Source organism: Spodoptera frugiperda, chromosome 5, assembly GCF_023101765.2.
Source record: "Spodoptera frugiperda isolate SF20-4 chromosome 5, AGI-APGP_CSIRO_Sfru_2.0, whole genome shotgun sequence".
In the NCBI taxonomy this organism is placed as follows: Eukaryota; Metazoa; Arthropoda; class Insecta; order Lepidoptera; family Noctuidae; genus Spodoptera; species Spodoptera frugiperda.
Window position 1 is genome coordinate 3,155,218 of NC_064216.1, and position 27,253 is coordinate 3,182,470.

Below are 27,253 nucleotides of genomic sequence, written 5' to 3' on the forward strand. Positions count from 1 at the left end.
AAAAAGAGAATTTTCAGTGAAGGTTTTTATCACAGCTACGTATTATTTCTCAAGTCTTTTAGTAACATCTTGATAAAAATGGCGTCAACTCACAAACTCTCGCAAAGATAAGCACCTTCAAGAAACGGTAGAACTTTCGTATTTACTTCATTTCCAACTACGGTTGCTTTTGAGATCCCAAAAATAGGTCGAACAGTTTCAGAATACTGATGTAACCCCAGGACAAGAAGACTCTAATATTTTAGAATTACAAGAGACCGTATTACAAGATATGAATTTAAGATGACTAAGTCAACCTGGGGAGAAGGTAATTCATTGAGCTTTTAATATTTTTTATTCAGAAATCTTAAAAAATCATCACTAATTTAGTCTAATTTAGTGTTTCATCTATTACTAATTTAGTCATGTGGTGACAGCAGAATAGTGTTTATCACCACCCCATCCAGAGCTGCGGACTTCCTAGCGGGTTTACGGGGAATCCGGCTCGAATGGCAAAAGTAAGAACGGGCGGTTTCGTTTTCTTGTAAACTGCAATTCTTTAAGTGTATCATCATGGAGTGTTGGCGATGAAGATGATTTAGCTACAATTCAAAGATATTTGTAGGTACATATTTATATCGTAATCTAATAAACGTAAGTCTGGAAGTAAACTTTTCTGGGCCAATAAAGGTTAATTTGCAAAATTCTATTCCGAGACGTATCGGGTGTCTCCACATAAATCGAATAAGAATAGAATCCTGTTATAAGACAGACTGAAATGGGTTATTTTCTTTATTACATAAAGTCGAAAATATTTGGAAAAATATCGTTTGTACTGAAGTCACCTTGGGCGCAACTGAACACGGCATGCTCAATAGATACCATAAGTTAGGACATTTATAGCTCTATAAATTCGTATTTAAATGGGACAATAACTTCTTATAAAAATGTTACATTCTGTGGAACACTTGTTTTCTTGCGGTACGCTGACTTACGCAAAAATATACTAAGTATTCAATACATTTTTCAGAAGTCGCACTAATATTATAAATGTTCAATTTTGTTTATTTGGATGTTTGGATATTTTTCCGTCAGTCACGCTTAAGCTATTAAACGGATTTTGTTGAAATTTGGTACACAGACAGGGTATGATGAGCTGACTTGGGTGATAGAATAATTTTTATCTTTCTTTTAAAAATCTAATAAATGAATATGAATATCTCATGGGAACGCGGACGATGCCTCTGGCAAGTTAGTATGTAGTAATAATTGTTTTTAAGTTACTTAGAAAAAGAAGCTTGATCTATTTGACCCCCCCACGATGCCTCCTTAATAATGGTGACCACCAAGCCAGTTTTACTAGAGTAAAAACGCTATTACCCATAGACTTGCTCCCCAAAAGCAAGGCGCCTAACGAAAACATTCTCCTATCACAAGAAAAGTCTCCATAGCTAGGCATCAGGAAATAATTACACGCCGCACTAAGTAAAGAGGTCACTAAACCTCACTAAAACCCGTATTAATCGTAAAACTAACCGAAACATCTGTCCCAAATAAAAACAAGTGTCCTAAGTAGTAAATGTAGCAGAAATATAGTAATTTTGAGACAGTATGATGGCGCCACTATGTCGGAAATGGCCGCCAATCAACACGAGCTATTGACTTCAGCCCCTAGAGTTTAGCAACACGCAATGTTATTTCAAAGAAAGCATTCAGTCATTGCAGTTGCTATGACTAGCTTTGTTGATAGTATTGATAATGTTCCTTTGGATTATTAGTACTTTTTGGGCCTGTCTCACACCCAGATAATTAAATTCCTAATAAACTTATGTGGCAGATAGTTCAAATAATTATATTCTTTATTCGGTACATTACGATTATCCAGACGCTGTGAAACAGGCCCTTTTTCGAGGGAGGAAAATCATTCAATGACTTCTCCCGCCTAGTGTGACCCTAAAGAGAGTGTCAGACTCTTACTGACTAAAAACCACTCTGTTTGACTTAAAACCACCTTAGACGTCTCTAAGGGTCATGTGAAACAGGCCCAAAGTCTGAATTTTATATTAATACGTTATTTCGTAAATTAAATAAAATAAAAACAATCCACTGTAAAAGCGGATTAAGTATTGAAGAAAACGTCAGTGTAAGAAAGAAGTAATGTACTGTTTACTTTTATACTTGATATAAAAATGCTACATAATTTTATAAGTTTCATACAGTAAGATTACATTACACTACATTGCTCACACACACATACAGTTAGTTCCTATCCTAATATAAACTTTACTACAAAATCAATAAGAACTAATGTTCATTGACACACCAGTGCACATAACAATTTAAATAATGCCCAGCCCGTTACATAGCTAGCATTACAAGCACTAATTACTGCGTAAGCTATATTCGTGATCAAGCACAATAAAACTAAACCAACAACTTTCCTGGGCTATTTCCAGTCGAGTTTTTAATGTTCAAGTGCTATTAAACGATTTAAAATTAAATTGAACATTTCTATTGACTTTATGACTCTATGACCTATATATGTTTTGTAGAAAAGTATCATGACATTGACCTGATCGCAGGATTAACTAAGTACCCTTTTTGTGCCTGTTTTAGGTTTTAACGAGCAAAAATCCCACACTCCCTAGTTCTTTCCCCAAAAAACTAGGCGCTATTTTAAGGATTTACCCCGTCAAAAAAAATTGGTTTAATAACTAAATGGTATGCATCGATTTCCTATAAAGCTTCTTTATCAATCGCATATCAAGACGATAATCGAGAGCTTTGTACTCAAAGTACTCTCATAGTTATTGATGGACCTGATGGAAAAAGGATATGGTAACTACGAAATATAGTAATGCATACCCCATCATCATCCCTTTTAAACTAAAACCACATTTCTTAATTAAATGTTTGTGTAACCAACAAGTTTAAGACTACTCGGAATAAAACCCTTTTAAGTTAAACTAACTCATAGAATCAATACTCCTGAGGAGACTGAAGCCAAGAAGATAAATGTAAACACCACTTCGAGGACGGGATCGCTATAAATTAAATAGAAATCTCGTCGACCCGACCGTGATCCATTTCTTCGACGCAATTATTAAGAATTGCCAGCTTTTGCTACATCAAACCAAAGGTAACAGGGATGATGACGGGGTACGAAAATTAAACAACGGTTAGATAATGGAAACATATTAGACACGTATTTTTTTATTTTGTCATATAAGTTAAAAATACTTAAATAAAACGAATCAAAGTTTAGGAGTCGGAGCAAATACATGACGTATTTGCTCCGACTACGTATAAAACCTACCTATAAGTGACGTAACGCGATTTTTGAAATCAATATATCTTCGAAAGTATTTGTTTCCGTAAGAAAATAAAAAATACGTGTCTAATGTTTTAAAATAAACTACAAGATGGACATTAACATTAAAATTAATCATCTACCCTATTAGAACTCCACCCCACGTAAAATAACTCTCTATGTGCAAATCTGCAAAATTTATCAAAGAAACCTAAATTTTCCCTCAAGCCTAAATGAAACTCAAATCTAACTAGGTCTGTGGGCGAAATGTAAATCTAATTAATTTGTAGCTAGCCAATATTTGTACAAAATGGAAAGAGCAAAAGCCTTTTTCTTAGTACATAGTTACTAACTAAAGGTTACTAAGAAAGGATTTAAGCGCTGTATAGACGTTATTACTTAGATTAAGATACTATTTCTAGCTTTTAATTAATTTTCAGTGACTCGCCGAGTAATTTAATGGTTACTTAACCCAGTCCTTAGCAATTGTTTTCGATACAAAATCACTAGTAAGGAATATTGTTGTGTTTATTATGACATATCTTATCAATTAATCCTAAATAACTACAATAAACGCGTAAATCAAAGTCATAAAGCGAACGACTAATTATAATAATAAGTGGAACACATGCAGCCCACTCATACAACTTGCTCTGAGCAACATGGCGCCCGGCGGTCGCGCCTGTGACGCACCAATCAGATTAAAAAGATAAACCAACGTCTGGGAACTAGCATTTATTTACAAAATTATGGACAAAGTCACCTTAGTTTCACTTACAGAGAAATCTGGCTTTTAAGGGCTACAAAGAATGGAGAAGTCCGGACAAGTCTCGCGTCACCCATGTCGTTACAGATTATACTCACAAAGTCACCTTTAGTTTCATTCACAGATAATTCTGCCTCGTAGTGTGCTTTTCCACCAGATATACATATAATAGCTAAGTTGTGAAACTATGTGGCCGTTTCGACTGATACTAAGCTATGGGTGCGAGTAAGATGTGTTATGACGATTCGTCGCAAAGTGTAAGATGCGTAGCTCAAGTATGTGGTGTATCGATAGTAGAGAAGCCATCATGTATGCTATACATCCATTACATGCATCTTTCCATATATGTAAAAAAAATACCTTAATCAAATCTGTTTCCACCAGAGCTAAGCTATATGTAACAATAAATATGTTAGTGGATGCCAAATGCATCTACGGCAATGTAGCATAGCACACTTCTTGTTGAAAAACACCCATATCTATAATCATTTCACAGTTATCAAAAGAGTTACAAATTACTTACTACTAAGGATACCTAAGAGTAACAAATCCTGGACGGGTCTAGCGTCACCCATGACGTGGCAAAGGTTGAAAGTCACTGACGCAATTTGCCATTACAAATGATTCTAATGTCTAGCTCGAATATTCTGAAGTTGAGACGGGTCCGTCCCTATGAGTTGTGATTGTGAGTCATGTCCCACAGAAACTCAAGGAAACATTTTACATCAGTTCCTAAGTTTGTACGTTACTTTTCTTTTGTTTTGTTAAGACAAATTGTATGAAACTTTGTCTTTTCGGATATTATTGAATAAATAATAATGATATAACATATAACATATTTGTGACTAAAATAAAGATTTTATTATACATACCTACATTGCACTAATTTTACAAAAACAGTAATTGTTTAAAATAAATAGTAACTAACAATTCGAAATTATGAAATCTGACGACCATCAAATATCTTAGTAAATAAAACTTAACTAGAAACTAAACTAATTAGTTTAATTAACGAAGTATGTATTAACAAGATTTTAGCTGGATACCTAAATAATTGTACAAAGATAAATAGTACATACAATTATTACGACTATTCTTTATTCAGTTCAGTTCTAAACAAACATGATACACGATTAAAATACTATGCTTGAAAAGTTTCCAAATGAACAGGATGGGTCGTAGTTTGCATACGTACACAATATACATACAGGATGTGTAGCAACTAAATGCAATATGAATTCCATGAAACTGGCATGGAGTTGAAAGCGGGCGGTCGCCACGTTCTAAATACGAGGTGAATATATTTGTGTAGAGTGTACGTACATGACACAGTAGGTACATTGTGAGTTGAAGAAATACCTTGAAGTAAAGCTGCGTGGTATCGGCAGAGAAGAAGGCATTAATTACAACTGCTTTAAGCGGGACACGACACGGGATTTTTGAGAGAAACCGGGCAGCAGTGTTCTCTAATAAAGCCCTTTCCAATTCACCAGCCAAGAGTGGAGATTAAGGCAACTCTATGTCCTTAAAAAATATCGCACATTCAATATCTAATCGGCTACCAATTGTTCTAATCAATACCCCTTTGAGCATCCAACATTTTGCAAAAAATGTAGATAGACGTTCTATCTAAACTATTAACAGGAAAAGATCTCTACAAGATAGGAACGAGGTTTACCTTCCTGCCCCGACGAATCAAATTGTCTGCGCAGGGAATTCAGTTTGACAATCTATCGTACAAGTTAACTGTAATATCCGGACCGAGTTTGTGTACGGTTTAAAATAGAAACAGTTCCTTAGTTCATTTAAAATTTAAGGTGAACATAGAAACACTTAAAAATGTTCGAAGACTTTGACATAACTGTAAAAATTACGGGTGAAAATTAAAATCAACAACTAGGAACGCAGATGGTAAATACGTGCCTGTTTGTCTCTATCTGTTGATCTCCTAAAATTTAAGCGACCATTAGAGGAGATGGGTTACAAGCGCAGTTATCAGTTAGATACACTACAAATTCTTTTTAACTCTGCTCTAAATTATTTACATATTTGTAGCCTTAATACAAATGAGTTAGGCAACCCATTCATTAGTGGTTATATCAATTATCCATTTAGTCTCTTACATCGAAAACTAGGTTAGCTTAATAACTATAATCTAGGACATCAATTTATATGAACTAGGCTCTATTTGGCACTAGACAAAGGACTTATCAATACCCTTCTAATTTAGTATAGAACTTAGCTTTTTCTAAGGCGCTAACAAACTTTTTTAAAAATTGATTGTAAACCCTACCAACCCTACCCACAATAACAATTTCTAGTAGGTTCTTAGTATTTAGAAAATCATAAGTAATATGTTAACAATTATTTAGTACTAGCTTCTGCTAGCGGCTTCGCCTTCTTTCCCGTGGGATGAAATATCCTATGTGCAATTCCAGACCATAATTTATCCCTATTCCAAATTTCATCCCGATCCCTTCATTAGTTTTTGCGTGAAAAAGTAACAAACATCCATACTCACTAACTTTCGCATTTATAATATTAGTAGGATCAAATCTTCATTTATCAGGAAAAGCAAACAACACAAAACTGACAAAAGAATTGAACCAATTTGAACTCAACAGAAATAATTCAAGCACTCCACAACGAGTGCAAAGACCCACAGCAACAAAATAACATTCAACGAGAACTACTCCCAAACTATAAAGCAGACGTTTTAAAAACCTGAAACGGCGCCGTAATTCAACCGGATAAAGTACCGGTACGGCAAGTTACGTCCCTTGTGGCCGGTGGTCCAATCGTAAACCAGTCGTCCGGTCCGGAAGGCCGGTAAATACAATTAATAAGACGAAACTCAATTGGTCTCGCTTCCTCTGTTCATTGGAGAAAAGAGAGAAAAATAATAGATTTATTGTTTGTTTACTTGTTGTCTTGTGATTTGGAAAAGATGTTATGAAATCATCACGTCACAACGTCACGCCTTTTATCCCCGAAGGAGTAGGCAGAGGTGAACGTTACGGCACGTTATGCCGCTATATAATGTACACCCACTTTTCACCATATGTGTTATAAGTCCCATGTAATAAGGGGTGAGCCTATTGCCATATAGGTACTGGGCAAAAACCAGACTCCGTGCTACAACCGAGAAATTTTCTAAAAACCGAAAAAAGTCCAATAATAATGTTATGAAATAAATAATTTGAATCACTTATAAAGCTGTTAACATTAACATTAAGCTTTTGCCTAATAGCCTCAACTAATCCAGATAATTTAAGCTTACGATATTATAAACAAAAAGGTGTAGATAGGTTATAACTTATAAGCGCTCAAAAAGTGGCACATAAATATGTGACTAAGGGCGGCTTGCGCAACATTTGGTCTAAACAGAATTTAGTTAAATGTGTTTATCTTGCTAAATATGTTTAACCTAAATACAATTAAAAATCTCTTGCTCATGTCCGTATGGATGGTAATTTAACTAATCATAGTTAGAGAGTCGGTAATGCAGTTTCTTGCGTTCCTTTTTACACTTTCGTGCGTTGTAGATTTGACTTAGAGCAAAATTGTTGCATTTCTTAAAACAAAAATGCGTAATATGGACCGACGAACTTTCAACTGACACATCAAGTCAACCGAGCTGTCACACATTGTGCTGTTGTGAATTGTTCTCGTGGTATTTTTTATTGATTAATAATTATTTTAGTTGAGTCATAATTACCATGGCAAAAAAGTGTTTCTTCTAGGGCCCGGGGGCCTAATTTTACAAAAGAAGAACTGATAATACTGCTTGCAGCGATGGAACCATACACCCATATTATTGAGTGCAAAAAGACTGATCAAATAAAACAGAGTGAAAAGCAAAATGACTAGGTCAAAATAGCTATTATTTATTGAATATCCATTAATAAAAGTACATTTCCTTACTTGTTGCTAGTTTTTATTTATTACTATTTATTGAATATCCATTAATACATACATATCGTCACGCCTTTAAGCCACACATTATGTTTACACCCAATTTTCACAATTTATGTTGTAAGTCCCATATAATGTGTGGTGAGCCTATTGCCTTATACCGGGCACATGTCCAGACTCCGTGCTACTACTGAGAAACTTTCGAAAAACCGAAAAAGCCAATAATACTTTGCCCGACCCGGGAATCGCACTTGCAACCACTCGGCCAACGAGGCAGTCCATATCTATTAATATAAGTACATTTCCTTACTTGTTGCTGGTTTTTAAATGTTATGGGGCTATTTGCTGTAACAAAAATATAGTGGTTTCTTTCGTTAGACGAAACCTGAAGAATTTGTAGTCCGAATACATTCCAAATAAGTCTGCTCTCTCAAACAATTCCCTCGGTCTATTAATATATTCTATAATCTTCTCATCGTCGTCAGAATACAATTCCCACAAATCCATCTTACAAGCTTCCTACCGACCTCTTTACAATCTTTTATAAAATAATAGTAAAATGTCTATAACCTACATAAATATGATGACGTGTGATTGGTACTAAACGTATTTAGCGAAGCTAAATAGCCATCTTTGGGTATTTAACTTTGACAGTTCGTTAAACGTGATTAGTGCCTAAATTTTTGTTGTGCAAGACGCTAAATATAATTAGCAGACTAAATGCGTTTACGTCACTCTTAAACTGTATTTAGCGACGATGCGCAAGCCGCCCTAAGTAGTCCTATTTTACCCCAAACTTGCATTGCGCTACCAACGTATTCATATGTGAAGAAGTGGTTTAAATAGCCTATCTACACCTTGTTCACTTATAATATCATTACTTAAGCTAAATTATTTAGCCAATCCAAACTACAATCAAACAATCCTTTCACAACCCAAAAATCAATACAAAACATCATTCCCATCTCAACTTATCTCCACAGAAACCATCTTAACAATTAAGGGAGATTTTAACATATTTCAAAGTACCGCAGGTGTACAGCCAGCGTCTTACATTGTAATACGAAGCCAATTAGCCCGACTATAGGCTCTCTCTCCCATCGTGAGCGCTAATTAATATGTCACAGAATTAATTTATATGCACAGGATCTGGGTCACGCCTTTTGTTGTGATAAACTTTGTTGTATTTGTTTTGTATTGGATGAATTGATGTGGTTAGTAAACAGGTTAAATTGTTATAACTAGCTGTCGTACTCAAATACATTTTATTGGTTACTTAAACTATTCCTTAGTAACGATTTTGTTCCAAAATCAATTGCTAAGGACTGGGTTAAGTGATTGTTGAATGACTCTGAGTACGGCGATAAACTATTAAGTGTATATTATAATTTTGTAAATAAGTCTTAAATCAAAAAACATCAATGCAAGAAATTAAAGATGAACTTTATTCTAAATAGAATTAGATTAAATGTAAAAATTACGGATTCATCCCTATTAATATAAGGCAACTCAAAATGAGAATGAATGCCTTTCCACAATAAATTGGTTTAAAAACCTAAACATCACAACAGTAAGAGAAGTGAATAAAATAATCATAAACATGGAAAATTAACACGAATTCTGAACGCATACATGTTTAATAACAGGGATGCCCTTACACACACATACATACTCTCTTTACCTACACATCGTGTATGTGTATGTGAGTATAAAACGCAGGACTACATTGGATATCAGAAATTCCTTGACCCAGTTGCAGGAGCGAGGTCTCTCGAAGACACAGATGCTGGGTAGACAACGACTACTACATATTTAGTATAAACACAACTAAACATCATGCTTTTTACTCTCTGAAGTAGTAGACAGAGCATGCTTGCATTTTTAGCTAATTGTTATAAGTCACATGTCATAATAGATGCACTTATTTTTATACACTACATAAAATATCTGATACATAAGTCTGTCTCTGCCTACCTCCATGGGAGAAAGGCGTAAGGTTATGTATGTAAGATATCTAACATTAAATACTGAGAAAAACACCGATAAATACACCTTTTTTCGTACACGGGAATCTAATTCGAGATCCACAGATCATCAGATCGTGGGTCAACCAACAAGGCAAACGTTTGAATTTTATTTGACTGTGACGATGGATTGTAAGCGGAAAAGAAAAAGAATCATAGATAGCAAAGAATAATTAGTTTTATTCTAAAACCAAAACCAGAGTCATTTACTGATTCCTTAGCAATTGTCTTCCGAACAAAGTCGTTACAAAATACGCAGTATAGTTTATGTAATAATTAAATGAATCTGAGTACCGCAGTAAGCCTTCCTGGTAAACAAAACGTGACCTTATTAACATGAGATTTGTGTCACAAAGTATACGACATATAGTTTATAGTAACATGAATACATAACAGCTTTAAAGCTTACATAACGTAGGTAAATATAACCTAATCTCGTGTTGCCACACTTTCTTTAAATCCCCTAGAGGTGTGATCGAGTTACAATTTTCAAACTATGTTGAAAATAGACGATATCGATTTAATTTTGTACCTACATACTATGTCGTGTTGTGGAAACAGTATTAGGTAAGTTTGAGGATATAATGTAAGTACTTTCGTTCGTTGTTATTCGTTATACAACCTTAACCTAGCGCCGAACGCGCTCTCGTTTCGATTACTTTAAACGTAAAGTAAATTCATACACCTATATTCCCGATTCGGAGCTGCGGACAACGTAACAGGTTACCGGGGCTCCGGCTCAAAGCAGGAGAAGGAACGGGGTGGTTTTAAGTCAGTAAGAGTCTAACACTCCATCTCGCCTCACCCATGACGGGAGAAGTCATTGGAATGTCTTTCCCTCTCAAAAAAAAAACATATAAATAAATGCAAACCGATAAGCAGAGCTTTGTATATCTAGATAATTATGCCTTAATTAACTAACTACTTATTAACTACACTAGATAATTATGCCTTTTGATAAAAGTGTTTTGTCCTTTTATAGTTCTATAGTTTAATTCCCTAAACAGACCCCAAAAACAAGAAAAAACAATATCGCAATAACCGAAACAATTGCGAACAGAACACACAAACCAAATTAATAGGGTTGTCTCGCATTGTGATTGAAACAATTGTAGTAATCAAATAACGGTTCAGTAATCAACATAACGAGGTACTCAGTGCCTAACAATGACACCCCTTGCCGCGTCTGGATTTGATTAAGTTGTTACTTAAATACTTATCGTATTCTAAGTGTTTAGCTTGTAAAGGTATTGGTTTTTGTGCTAACGAACGTTCTGGAAAGAAATTGTGTTTAAGTTGGGACAGTTTTGGGAAAATTCCTTCAAATGTCGTTGTTTTCCCTACTTTTAACCTATGTTTTCTATGATCACCCAATAAAAATGTAATTCTTCGATTCGTGAAGCTTAAATCCTAACAATTTATTTTATTAATAAAAATCAAAAAAGTATTTTGTAGAAATAACCAAGCATTTAATATTATTTATCATCTCTATTTTTGTGTGATTCAACTCATTTGCTGTGTTTTGGACTTAGACTTATACTTGGCAGACCCATATTTTGTGTAAGACTACGAATTACATATTTAATTACCAAACTTATACTTCTACATCAAAATCTTGCTTAGATAACCTCAATCTACCCTGAGATAGATAACTTATATCAACCAAAGTACCACAGCTGCTACAATAATAATAATTAATCAATTAATACATAATCTCACTAGACAGTCGATGGAACTAATCCATTACATCTCGTTGACACAATCTGGAGTCGACACGTGTACATGTAAAGTTATACAAAACCAGTATAAACTGACCTTTAAATATGCAGTAAGACTATACAACGCGAGGTCATGATAAACTGGTTGTGTATAGCTTAATGTGCCGTATGTACAACTGACAAGAGTAATTATGTGCAATGCATGAATCAGTTTAACTTAGTGCCGTCAGAAACTGTCATAGTCTACTAACATAGTGTTTGGTTAATAATGGAATTGTATGTCATAATTTAATGATAATAGGAGTCATTGTTCCCTGCAGGTTGGCCAATTAATCTAAGGATGTGTTACACAATGTCTGGTTAAGTTGTTGTTAGCTGAACCGACATGTATTTTGATTTTGACACCTTTCATGGGAAATACGTCCTAATTAAGTAGAGTACCATCCATTTAAATCATAAAATCAAGTAATTATATAAAGTAAAATGTACAATACAGAAAATCCCATGATAAAAACTACTGAACGAATCTGAATCAAATTTGTAATGGGACCTTAGTTGAGAAAATCCGCGTCGAACTAAAAAATTATCACGAAAATCGGTCCATAAACCTCGGCGTAATCGGTGTACATATTATACATAGAAAAAAAAACTTACCGGCCGAATTGAGAACCTCCCACTTTTTGGGAAGTCGGTTAAACTAAAAGATTACCAGCAGACCTAATACAAAATCCAGGCCAATATTAAAAAAGAAAGATACGAGATACTTATGCAAATACTCAGTCAGGACCCACGGACCCAATCACATCAAGTAAAAGTCTCGATATCTCATAAAGCTACGAACATAACCACAGAAAAGAGGCAATAAAATGCTCCATAAAAATTACCATATAAACTTAGGTTTCACTCAAAATAATGAAACATTCATCAAGTTAATAGACCTATAGGTAATGGGCCGTCATGATATCCTATGAGGATTTAAGGCGTTTTGAAATAAGGCCCATCACGGTATGACATTAAAACCTTTTTTTCATGTACTTTTTTGTAGTGACTGGAACTTACCTTGACGTGGAACCCGCCTTATTAGGCTGGTGACATCTGTAACAATAGGAACAACATTAAGTTTATTGGAAACACATGATTGGCGTAGTGGCTGACAGGCAACGTACATTTAGTATGCGAGTTTACTTTACGTTGAAAGTAATCGAAACGAGAGCGCACTTCGGCACTCTGATTGAACCAGCTCGAATAAATCAACCAATCAGCTCCGGCGAACACGTAAAGCAAACTTGTACTAAGGGTACTGCTCTATACAGTGATACGGTTTTGATTTACGCACGGATAAATAAAATTTTATGTGTAAACCACAGACAGCTACCACGGGTCTGTGAGTGGCTTGTATGTATTTGTAAACGCACCTTGCAAGGACTACAATAGAAAAAAAATCGTTTTAAGCGGGGAGACGCTTATTACATCGACATGTGAGTAATCTTTATATATATAATTCTTCTGTACGTGTGTATGTCACTAAACTCCTCTTAAACGACTAGACGGATTTTGATGAAACTTTTTGTGTGTGTTCAAGAGGATCTGAGAATGGTTTAGATTCACAATTTTGTCCGCTGGACAATGTTTTTTTAATTAATTTTTAATTTATTAGTAGTTGTTGATTTTGGAATGTTTTACATCGGATCCGACGGACGGCGCTACCATCGCAGTGTCAAATATTAATGACGTTAGATATTGTCATAACATTTGAATAATAATTTTCATCAAAAAGTTCCAGAATGTTTTAGCTTATTAAAAAAAGAATAAAATTTTCAAATTAACGTGTAGACAGGACAACGTCTGTCGGGTCCGCTAGTATTAAATATTATCATACGATAGGGTGCCAATCTAGACGAATATAAACACAGCAGGGCAGCCGCATGATCTAACCTTCATACTATTACTGAGACCATCATTATATTAAAGCTGTGTAATATTTTAGAAAGACGCAATATCCTTGGATAAGGATAAGGTTACGAAAACCAATCTCATACCTCACTCATGAAGGTACAGCTAACACGCTTTTATCAGTCTGTTACCAAACAAAAAGTAAATATAATATAATGAAATAACAGCCTCATAGAGAATATTGTTTTCTCTCTTTATTATATTTGTGAACTAAATAAATAAGTTTAATATCACGTCCGTTATTTTATACCTATATCCACTAATGTTTGTATTAATTCTGTTGTACGTATCCTGGACCTAATGCCGAACATCGTATACAATTCCAGACAATACGATGGTGTGATGATGATCAAATCATCATGCTTATTAGTCGGAAGATGTCCACTGCTAAACCTTTACTCTTTCACGCCCAATGACAACTAGTGGGTGGGTCTGCCTAGCGTGAAACCAAGTATACTTTATATTATACTGTATTCAATAAAAAAACAACGTCACGCCTTTTATCCCCGAATGGGTAAGCAGAGGTGCACATTACGGCACGTTATACTGTAGAATGTACACTCACTTTTCACCATAACTGTATTCAAAACTAAGCATAAATGAAAAAACATATACCCAACAACATAATGTACATTACAACAAAGTTCCATACAGTTTTAACTGTAGCTTACCTATGCAACATAATTCCCAACAAATGTTCACAAAGCCACCTTACACTCTTACAAATCCCTAAGAAAAGAAAACTCCCATAAAATATAACGAGCAGACCGTGGTCATGTTACAGCCCGCAACACAGTTGCTGCAACGCTGCAAAACGTTATTTAAAACTATTGAATAGAAAAACAACTCTGTGGTTTAGTTACAGGGTGTATTTTGTTCTGTTAGCAAGTGTTACAGTAGCCGTTACCGTAACATGTTGCGTACGTGAGCTGTATTAACGTTAAATAAAGTATATGGAGCGGTGAACTAGTGTTTAAACTATGTGCAATGGCAATGTTAGCGCCTTCAAAGAGCTAAAAGACTGTTTTAAAGCATTTTATTAGGAACGTGACTGCAACATGGACAGCGTATTGAGCTAGAAATCGTTGGATATTCTTTTAAATAGGTCATAAAAGTAAATTATATTTATCTTTTCCTTCATAACATGGAATAACATATTCAGTTTCATACAAGCTATAGTAATTTTGAAGCGTTTAATTTATAAATTACAACACCCAAACAAACAATGCGTTTTCACGACCTACTTTTGAGAACAATTGTACACAAATCATTTAAATCTTATCTGTAGACATACATGGTATACATAACTTCATATAAATAACATTTCCCCTCCATTTTACCCCTCCAACAGAAATATAATTCCATCTCATGACGTATTAACATCGTGTGAAACAAAGCGTTGTGCCCGCCGGGCGTAGCAGTCTCGTAGCACTGCTACGCGGTTACGTAGCCGCTACGAAGACGAGAGCTTTTCACATGACTCGCTACGTGAAACAAATGTTTCTGTTTCTGCTATCCGTTTTAAAATAATTATAGTACAATCTGTGGTGAAGTAAAAATATAATAAACATTAAAATTTTATGCTGCTATAAATCCTATGATAGTTTAGAAAATATAAAACTCTAACTACTTTTATGAAAATTAAATAATAAAATTATCCAGATAAAATAACGCTGAGTCAATCCAATTTAGTGTTATCTGGATCTAAAGAACCTACATGGTTAGTGCTCAAATAGTTAATCTCCATATTGTGTGGAATAGCACGTCAATAAATTCATAACAAATACTGAATACGTTAGCCTCACAGGGGATAAATATGATAATCAACTTACGAAACACGAATCGAATTTGTAAACTAATTTAACGTAGCTGTACTAGAATAAATTAGTTTTAATAATGATATAGAGATCCGACTGAGTGAAATGAGGCAATTACTTAATCGGATGAGAGGTCGAATGCATCCCTCGTGCTGTCAGGCATCGGCCTCACTAGACCGCAGCTCTCAATGACAGGGGAGGGGGCGCGGGTAGTGGGGGGAGGCATCGAGCCCCTCGTATATTCCAATAAAGAAGGACAAGACTCTAATAACGCGACCCGAGTAAGCTCCCAAAACGACACCTCAGACTTTCAACAACGCTCCACCGTTAAATGCGACCTTATTTTACAGTTTATAAAGTCGAAATTACATCGAATGGGAGGCCATTGAGTAATAAATACGAAAACAGAACCGCACGTCCGGCGAAGTTTTTAAGAGAAGGCGACAGAGGTAGAATATTATTAGGTGAAGGTACATGTAATGGAAATTTGATAACGAAAGACATATAGTACGCACCTACGAGGCGCCGACAGTAATGTGCCGAGAATATAAATAATTTGATTAGCACTAAGCATTACTGACGCGCATTATGGTGAAAGACTATGTTTATATATTTGTTTATGTTATAAGCCGGTAAACGAGCAGACGGATCACCTGATGGTAAGCAATCGCCGCCGCCCATGGATATTTGAAACACCAGAGGCGTTACAAGTGCGTTGCCGGCCTTTTGGGAGTTAAGAATTTAAGGGTTTTTGGGGAATCGGGGATTCTTCCCAATGGAAGGAGTAATTGGGCCTCCGGTAACCTCACTCACATAACAAAACACAACGCAAGCGTTGTTTCTTGTGGTTTTCTGTGAGACTGTGGTATCACTTCGGTCCATTCGTGTCGAAGCATGGCTCTCCCACACTTATATACTCTGTATACTCTATATACCGCCTACAACATTCCCAGTTTTGGTAAATCACGCATAATGAAATTCAGTACATTTTATATGATGAGTATCGATTCTCTACATAACCCTTATGTATCGGGGCTGTGACGTTCTGAATGTAGCACAATGTTATTGTCAAGGTGAAATGGAAATTAGATCCGATAGATATAGCAGATAATCCAATCATGTTAGTTCAGAATCAAAGTTTTGTTGCTACGATACCAATAATATGAAAAAACGAAGAATGGAAATGGTATTACGTCTTTTATAGTGTAGGTGTAGGTAGAAGGTTAATAACACTACACCCACTTCGCCAATTACATTATTTCTATTAGTACCACGTAGAAGTGAATAATCAATTCTTTTGTTTAACATTGAGATGAGATTACTATTTTGAAATATCCAAATCATCTTGTAACCATTTTATAAAGCCTGAGGGACTTAGTCTGCTAATACAGTTTCAAAATTATATAACATTATAGCTTTGTCAAAATTGTATTATATTGCAGCTTTGTCAAAATTGAATAACATTACAGTTTGTCAAAATTGTATAACATTGTAACTTTGTCAAAATTGTATAACATTGCAGATTTGCCAAAACCTGTTAAAATTTTGCAACTATTGTAATAGTATACTAAGGCTCTAGAACCAAACGTATTACCTAAACAACTATCCTGACCAGGGCTAAATTAAGACCTTCTGTTCAACAATAACTCACACCTTCTCAACTAACGAGGCAATCAATAATACAATGCCAAACAAAATTTTGATCACCAATATAATGACCTACTTAACCTACTTCTAACAGCAAAAAACCTTGACTCGGAAACAAAGGGAACTAATTAATTAAATAATCTCATAATGCCGACAGCAATCCGCTTAACTTTAATATTCCTCTTACATCCGCAATATTTTACGTTAACGATGGTAGACGGACTTCGTTTACACGAGTGAAGAATTTCTGCATTGTAAAGCAGCCTTGAACCATGCTGGACCAAATTAAAAACATCTTTCACAGATGTTTGTGTAATTAAAACAACAATACATATTTACGACAAAACATTATTGGAACCTCCAATAAAAAAAAATACAATGATTTGAATTCACGTAACTGTTTGAAGAGGAACTCGACTAGTTTCAAGCCATGCTAGAGGCCCATATTAATGAGCAGCATTCCGCGACAGTCGCCGCGTCGTGTAAGCCTATAACATAATAATTAATTTAGTATGTCTCACGAAAGTTATAATAAAGATTTGATTTCAATCTAAATACGTCTAGAAAATTCTTAAAAATAGTCTGCAATGTACATAAAAAAATATTTAAACAATATGTTTTTAACCGAGAACAAGCTTGTTCAATTAAGTCCTAACGGCGGGCGGTAGTTAAATTTGCATCAAGTGTCACCAGCGCCGGGCGACGGCGGCCGCAGACTTGTCACCAGTGTCTAATGGCCAAGTTAATGAAGTGAGCCCGTTTAGAACATATTTTTAATTAAGATCTTTCAGGAAACATACTGTTTAAGAGATCCCACTATTATTATAAATGTGAAAGTTTGATTGTTTGGATGTTTGTCCGTCAATCACGCTGAAACTACTGAACGGATTTTGATAAAATTTGGAATACCAACAGGGAGCTGTCTTGGGTGATAGGATTAGACTAGGACTTTTTATCCTAAGGGAAGGCGGACGAAACCACTGGCAGAAGCTAGTTTAAAATATAGACAGTAGATATGTATTATTATAGGAGACTATAATTTTACGGAGGCCGGAGGTGTGCGATAACTAAGCGGTAATACTAAACGTTTGCACTGTCTTTCCTGTGCAGAACCAAAAATTTTAAGTCTGTTTGTAGCATCAGGTATGAGGGACTTTATAATAATTATGTGATGTTCGTCGATGAAGACCACGGTAAAGCAAATCCTAGTATAAATGTTTGTCAGTAGAATACAGATGTACAACACGCATGACAAAATCCTAAGACTGTTATTAGCTAGTTCGGTAAAGGCACGAACACTGAACGGAATACATAAATACGAGTATATCTACTTCAGACAATCTAGATGCACTATATTTAACTAGAGAGTCCTAAACCAGAGAACAATTGACCTAGATTGTTTGTGACAAGCTGACTAATCTAGCTATAATTCCTACACTTCTGCAAATGACTGTTACTCGAAGTTTCAGTTATAACTAACTAGTTTAAGTATCTTTACTATTAAACTGGTGTTAAATACAGTTATTTACTCATCTATTTTAGAGTAGGGTTATTTTATTAAGCTTACAGTCGTTTAATGTTTAATCTCTAGATCAAGAAAAATATTATTTACGTTTAACTCGACTACTTTCAAGCCACGCTAGGGACTCATACTCATGAGCAGCTTTGACACACGACACACGCCCCGCAGTTATCTTGAACCACCGTTTAAAAGTATATTTGTGAAATAAGACAACCAATTTTTAATAAAGAGAATATACTTCTTTTAAATTAATTTTTATCATAAATTCAAATGGATACAAAGCAATGTCACAACTGACACCTAGTGATATAACAGAGCCTCCTAAAGCCTGTGTATTCAGGTAACTGGTTGAGGTAAAGCGGGTTATTATTATACAACCATTTCCAAGAAGGATCTACCGTAATGCTAACAGCGAAAACTCGACAGCTTTAACCTTTAAAATACACGAACTTTTAAATTCAGAAATACATTAAATAATCTCCATTTTCCGAAGAAACTGTAACATAATATGGTATCACAATTGCTTCATCCGAACGTTTGTTATAACGCTGCGTACATAAAAGTAGAAAGTAGAAGCGAATGGTTAACAGGTAAGAACAAATGAAGCGAGAGGGAGTGTCAGACTCTTACAGACCAAAAAACACCCTGTTCCTACTCCTGCTTTTCCAGCCGGAGCCCTGGTAACACCAGAGTAACAAAGAATTTTGAAATCAAATTAACAAATTTTCATAACACAGACAAGTGTTACACAATACAGAAAGAATGAATAAAAACATAATGTAATTTGTTTCCTACAAAGAATATTGTTTATATTTTGTTACATTCAACAACCACGGAGCGGAACTAAAGGATTACAGCGAAACAAAGATGTCTGCGAGATTACTGATCAACGCTTAATATTTAGAAAGGATTAAGTATCATTCGTCTTGGTAAATTCAACGAATCCGATTCTCTGTAATGAAATCAATTCCATTTGGAACAAAGTAAATACCTACTGGGTTTTTTATCATTCATTTTCTGTGGGAATACGTATTACTGAATTTAGATAATCTTGATTTTATTTGTGTAGGAAATTGCTAGAATACTTCTACTTCTAGATTAAAAAGATTTAAGTTGTGTTCTCGAACAATCTATGAAAGTATAGCCTTGGGGTGCCGCGAGCGGGAGTGTCAGACTCTTACTGACTATAAACCACCACGTTCCTACTCTTGCTTTTCGAGCCGGAGCCCCGCTAACCCGCTAGGCAGCTGCTCCGGGATATAAGCCTATTACAACTTAAATGTAGCAGAAACATTTCCAGCTTATTGTTTGTGTACTCGTCTGAAAAATACACGACTGCCTACTAAAATGAAATGAACGAATGCCAGTCAAAACGTATCATCCAGCGCCGTGCCTCTCAATAAAGCTCCGAGCTTCGAGTTTCACACAAATCAATTTACTGGAATGCACGTCGAATTTCGAATTTCCAACAACGAACTCGTTCGGAAACGAAAACGCATTTAGTAAGTTCAACTACTCGTTTTTTTTACTATCAAACAAATTTTTTGACACGTTGATCAAGTAACTAGATATTACTAGGTTTGAGGTCCAATTTTCGGGGCGGGCAAAGTTCCTAATAATAGCTCGGACTCTGGAATTAAGTCTGGTTTTTTTATGGAATAGGTGGCAAACGAGCAAACGAGTCACCTGATGGTAAGCGATCAGCGCCGCCCATGGACACCTGCAACACCAGAGGAGTCACAGGTGCGTTGCCGGCCTTTTATAAAGGAGTATGCGCTTTTTTTGGTGTATAAAAAATTATTTGCCCTCCTTTCACATGGGACTTATGACATTACCAGAAAAAACTACTCTCTATAACACGTGTACAGCATTTCAGGCGGTGGTCCGTATATCAGTTTGTGTAGTAATAATTCAAGCTACACACTGGCAGACGGGGAGGCTCGTTTAAACACCGGGTGCACTCTTTTAAACCCGTTTTACGACGTCCACCACCCCACAAGGTGCACACGACGGCAGGCAACGTGTGTTATGTTTTATTGCAACCAGCTTAACGGGATTCAATTAATATTTTCTCAGTGCACAACACGGACGGAGGAAATGGATTTCCGTTTGATTTTAATTAAATTGCTTCTTTAGTTTGCAGTCTGTAGAAGTGACACGTGTATATAACTATTTCATGTTTATGTGCTTATTTATAAATAACATATCATGACATATGTATGGTCAGAGGCATTGTTTATTAGGGTCTAATAATACCAATCTTTTTTAAACTGGAAAACCATCAAAGTCAAATATTACTACTGTACCTCTACCATAAGTTTGAAGGAATAGTATTTGTCAATAGTCACTAGCAACGACGTATTAGTATGTCAAAATTTTACAGCGCCTCTACCGGTCACGTGTGGAACTAAAAATTGCCATACAAAAAAATTACATTTTTTTTTTTTTTTTACATTTAATGGGTCGACGTTTGACCGCTATCTCACCTGATGGTAAGTGATCGTCACTAGCGACTATCGTCCTGATTGTTGTTACCTTGCACGCCACATGTTTCTTACAAAATAGCGCCGCCCTAGCATACAATGTAAAAGAAAGAACGTCAAAGGATTCTTTAATAAAACTCTGCACTAGATTCAGCACAGGTAGGTAATATTATTATAGCCACACCGCATAAATGTAATCAGAAGACCAACTTTACCCACAGTTGCAACATGGTAACCCTTTATGTGCACGTTGCATAGCGAGTTACGTATCACGTTTAGTTCGGAGCGAACCTTCTGTTATGCTATTTTATACCTTATTGTCACGCGATACGACACTACATAATGGAATATGAGAGAAAACTCATTTATTCTGTAAAGAGCCGCGACAATGGAGTGCAGTCTACAGTGGCGTTATTGTGACAGTTTAGATACAAAAAATATCTATGGCGAGATGAGATTATGGCAACTGTACACACACATAAGCTCATGTCTTTGTCTCGTGAGGGGTAAAGGTAAACCGACCTTAGAGTTATTACCTACGAAGATTCTTATTTCTTCTTTTGTCTCATTTATTTCCATGTTCATGTATCTAATGTAGACAACTAGATATATACATATGTATAAGGGTCAGTTTTAAGTGTTATACATCTATCCCTTTTATCAGTACCTTTCCATTGAAATCTGTACACGACGAGCTATGGCCACATGTTTACAAAATATAAATGTTTACTAATTAAACACATAGATATAAACTGTAACACTCGACGAACTTTCTAGAATATTAATCGAGTAATCAGTTGAGAATGACGGTACGTAGGACCTACGTAGTAGGTACAGCCTCTACACCATTTATGAATATTAAAAAAGAAGAATATGGATAGCTGTAAAATACTATGTGTCCATTCCCTGTAGATTCCATTATTTGGCTCCGTTAAAAAAAAAAAAAAATATATGAGATAACATATTTTACAATTTACATGTTGTAATTTACCTAAATGTGATCTATGTAAGTAATGTAACAAACGCGCGCATGTTGCTATTAAAAAGAGGTGCAATTTAAATAACATATTACCTACTTTTATAATAAGATAACAGCCACTTGTAACTATTGTCACAAGTCCCATAATGCAGCAAGATTTAAGTTTAATATAAAAATAATTTCTGTCACAAGCATTTCATTTAGTATGCAATTGTATAAACCAAGTCTATTTGCATTTGTATAGTATAGACTAGTCACAGGCTTTTAAGGTCCGAAAGACCAGTCATGCCAGGATCAAAGTTTAATAACATTTTGTAACTTTAACGAATTTGTAAATTTATTTAGTTTAATGAATACGTTTTCATTTAGTTTGAATAGAGAAGTTTAAGTTTTGTCCGTTAATAAATAGTTTTAGCTGTTGGGAATATTTGTTTGCTATTTGGATATATTGGATTAAAAACGTTAGCAGGTTTTAATGGATTTGTGTGTAATTTAAAGTATAGGAAAGTAATTTGGCAAAGATAGTAGCTATTTATCTATAGATAACTATACTAGAACCTCATGAATCGATTTGTCAAAGAATAGAGAGAGAGAGTGATTATTGGATAACTCACTCTACATATAGCAATAGAAATATTTATGGATTAGATATGGCTCAGCCAAAGAAACAGCTAATTGTTCATGACAGATCGCAGTGTTATGCAGGATAAACAAAAAACTATATTAGCGGAGGCAGAAGCCGCAGAACTGAAGATATACCCAATGGGTATGCAAAAGCCACATCACAGACTATTACCGCTTAATTATTCAGAAGATCTAAAGCAAACACACACATACATCTCTATCTCTACACAAGAGTCAAATCGAAGTACCTTACTCTTTGCATAGACTAACAACTGCGCTGCAATATCAAACTGAAAAAAAAACTCGACTTGAAAATTTTAGCACCTCATAATGCGTTAAGAAATTATTAAAGCAACTCTCTCATGAAGATAAAGCTTAAGTTCACGCATAAGACAAATTAAATTCTTGTAAGACAAAGTTTTGATTGCCATAAACCTGCTAAACGGTTAAAAGCCCATTTTATAGGCTGAGAAGTTATCATCGGGGCCATAACGTATAAACTTTAGACATTTCTGAGCAAATATTAGGGGAAAGAAGTCCAAGTATTGACATTACACAGAATTATTAATAAATGGAACACTGTAAACTGTGTAAAAAGATTTAAACTATACCTAGGGAGGTAGGGAGGTCCCTACAACAAAGATCTCAGATACTTTAGAGACAGTCCTACAAATCTATATGAAATAACAGATTGGATACCTATGTAGAGCGTGCCTATGTACCAATCTATGTAGAGGCCATCTATCCTCCACAACACATTAGGATCTTATGACTGTATTATCTAATTTACGAAACTCATAAAAACCTTCACACAGGCTTCCTTATTCTGTTGACCTTTATGCGACAACCGGAAACTACGTCATTTGATGGTTGGGATAAGATCTAATTAGAATAAAGTCAAAGCATTTATTTTCATTTCATCTTAACACACTGGTGAATGTTTCTCTTTACTCTTTTATTCTAAAGTATCTATAACAAATATTTTACTCTAAAGTGTTTTATAAATATTCACACATCCAGAAGACAACTACAACCTTAGAATAAAAGTGCTATAAGCAAATTTAATTTCTTTTCCTTAAAACTTAAACTCCTTTATCCTATAAACACCACAAGATAAGAACTCTCGGCATCTAGACAACTTCCATGATTGAAATGTCAATCTCCCCGACTTCCCTGAGAGATGGGTACAAATAATAATTTCCGATGTAAACTCTGAGTTCGTTCACCGGCGCGCCTGTCAGAAAGCACTTGTCTGTCTGTCTGTTCTCTGTTAGGACATCTGTACCCTTAGTACGAGTTTGCTTTACGTTTAAAGTAATCGAAGCGAGAACGCGTCCAGCGCTCTGATTCGCCGGCTGGTATAAGCCAACCAATCAGAAAGCACACTCATACTAAGAGTACTAAAGTGTTCGGCAAAGCAAAACGAGTGTTCTGTTCATGGCTGTAAAGTACATTTTCAGATCTCGATCGGTTGCTAATATTTAATACGGATTAAATGAAGTAGTTCTGACAGTTTGGAAGTGCATTCAGCGGATACCTGATACACTTTCAAGAAAGCATTAAGTCTAAAAGGAAGAAAGTCCTTTACAAACATACCTAATATACTGAAAACTGATAATAATTTATAGCATCGTGTTCATTTGCGTAGAAAATAAACTACAAAATGCACCCTTAAGAAAATGCACCAGACGCGACGGCACCCGTCAAAGTCGCTGTTGCGTGGAAGCAAAAATAGGTACGATAAATATGTACGTCTACGTACTTGCACCGGCCGGGTAAATGGTAAATTATCATGGAAATGATGCCTATCGAGTTAATGCTACCTTCTACCTATGTAGGGACGAGAGTTAATTGAATTCTATTTGTATTCTCCAACTGGAAAATGACCTATTTCTATTATTGGTTGTATTCATAATGGCTGGCACGACGCATTTCTTTTTTCATTGAAATATTTAACTAAAAACATGATCAACATTTAACATAACATCATGCATAATCATTTCCCAAAGCGAAGCTGTTCAGTATGAAATATCGCCATGGTTTTCGCCAAATATGATTCAAATTCTAGAATAGGAGACATGACAGGTATAGCCATAACTCCAAATTGTTTCAGGGCTTTACGGAGAATTTTTGGAAACCAAATAACCAAATCGAAGTGAATAAACATGGTAAATATCCCGTCATAAGTTCTAATAATAGTGTTAGTGACCATGTCAGTTTAAAAACTTATATCAAATAACCAAAATCTACCATACCTAAAACAGGAATAGAAACTGAAACACTAAGCTGTAAACCCGTCTTGTTTCTGTAGTCTGTACAACACTCCTAACCTAATAGAAATTACTTTACTACTCCTAACCCAGCTAGACATTAGCAAAAATGTTCCTAGACAAAAAGCCTTGTAGCTCAATTACGAATACCCCTCTACGCCAGTTTGGAGTGCATTCACCGGCAACTGGCGACGGGATCGCGTGCGGCGCCGCTCCTGATAAACCATCGCCGCGGTAGGCGCCCCATAAACCTTCCGCTAGTTTTAAAGACAGTGCATTGCATTATGCGGGGAAAATATTATACTTTTATTACAAAACTATTATTATATAATGTTGGAAATCCACAACGTCCCGCCTTTTATCCAAGAAGGAATAGGCAGAAGTTGTTCATTACGGCACTTAATGCCTCTGTACAATTTCACGATCTGTGTTATAAGTCCCATATAATGGGGGATGAGCTTATTACCGTATACCGGGCACAATTCTAGACTCCGTGCTACTACTGAGAAATCTTCGAAAAACCGAAAAAAACCCAGTAATACTTTTGCCCGACCCGGGACTCGAACACAAGGCCCCTTGTCGCACTTGCGATCACTGGCCGAACGAGGCAGTACATAAATAGGTGAATTTTGTTTTTCTAAAATCGATTAAAAAAGGCAGAATAAAAATTCCAATAAGACAAAAATATTATAATCAAAGTATCCCAATACTCGACAGTTTAAGTAATCTGGCAACATTGTTGTTGATTAATATTTTATCTCGAAATCCCAACTAACTAAAATATTGAGGAACAGTCTTGAAACCTAACACGAAGTTATGGCCACCCTATACTAAACAACACATACATACACACACTAAATGTAAGGACTAACTATCAGTATATGGAGTATTTCTTGCAATAACCCTCACCCTTGCTGGTACGTAATTAAATTCATGCATTGTGTAATTTCCATATTGAGGCAGGTCCTGGCTTGATATTTAGGTACAAACACAACAATTTGTAACATTCGTATGAAACATAAATGTGAATGATGTAATGGGAATTTTGCTTTAAAGGTATTCTAGCTCTAAGTATATGAGACATTATTACAAATTGTGTTGTATTGCTTATTACTGTTCCGGTATACCAAGGATTGATGGAAATGTAGTTTATCATGGACCTTTTTTTAAGGAGCGAAAATCATCCAATGACTTCTCCCGTCTTGGGCGAGGCAGAGGGAATTCCAGACTCTTACTGACTAAAAACCTCCGCCTTCCTACTACTGCCCTTCAAGCCGGAGACCCGGTACACCTGTTAAGTATTGTACAGCTCTAATCATTATCATGAGCCTACATTATCTAAATTTTATTGTATAGTCAATATCTAACCACTACCCATATAAAAAAGAAATAAGCATAAATGTAGACTCATTCTGTCAGTCTTCAGTTATCACTGTTATGATATTTTTAGCTACACAATAACATAATGGCTTCTTGCCCTTATCCAAGCTAATTGGGGTTGGAATATTATCTTTTTCATTACACCCCTAACAAATGCTATAAGCTACTGAGATGGCTTAACCCTTGGTGTGCCAGAACACAGATCTATGTGAGACACAATGTGTTTTCTATTGTGTCTAATTTTATTGTAAGTCTAATATGTCTTATTGTGTCTAAGTGGTTAATTAACTATATTTCAATATGCCAATCTTTCTTAGTAAATACACAAAAATCTAATAAATTGATATTCTAACATCTAAGATTAAGATGTTACATAAACAGAAGACAAGTCAAGTCAATTAAATTTCATGACTCATTCAAACACATGTGCAGTATAGAACTCAATGGTATTACTATAGCAGTCTAAATCACCAATATGAGTCACCTACACAATATACTACGGAACGGGAACAGGGTAATAATGATTATCCATACGTAGGATACAATTGCAGGAAAATATTCTAAATAGGTAGATTATTAAATAGGTAGGTGTTATTTCATTCATTATAGTGTTTATGCTAATTAGGTATGATATAAAGTGCATTATTCATTGATTTGTTAATGGAATTAATTAGCTCTTTAAAGGTAAAGTACCTACAATCTGACCTGAATGAGTTTTACTGAGCTATAAAAGGTATGATGTGGATTCTTAACGAGTTACATTTTTAATCTACATTTTTCTTTAATTTTTTTTATTGGATTTTGTTAGTATGTATGTAATGATTGTAGGTACAACGAAAGATAACGTTATACAGTAAGGTTTCAGG

The 27,253-nt window shown here is 35.3% G+C and overlaps 2 protein-coding genes across 12 annotated transcripts in view; one reads left to right on the forward strand and one right to left on the reverse strand.

The window, feature by feature from the left end:
* Positions 1–27,253, forward strand: part of LOC118271716 (glyceraldehyde-3-phosphate dehydrogenase) — a 256,387-nt gene that overhangs the window by 81,106 nt on the left and 148,028 nt on the right. The gene's annotated exons all lie outside the window — the stretch shown is intronic.
* LOC118271663 (kinesin-like protein unc-104) overlaps positions 1–27,253 on the reverse strand; it is a 107,743-nt gene that overhangs the window by 79,892 nt on the left and 598 nt on the right. For all 10 annotated transcript variants that reach the window (XM_050693741.1, XM_050693735.1, XM_050693740.1 and 7 more), the window contains one exon: positions 12,772–12,807. The gene's annotated coding sequence lies outside the window, so the exon portion shown is untranslated. The remainder of the gene's footprint in view (positions 1–12,771; positions 12,808–27,253) is intronic.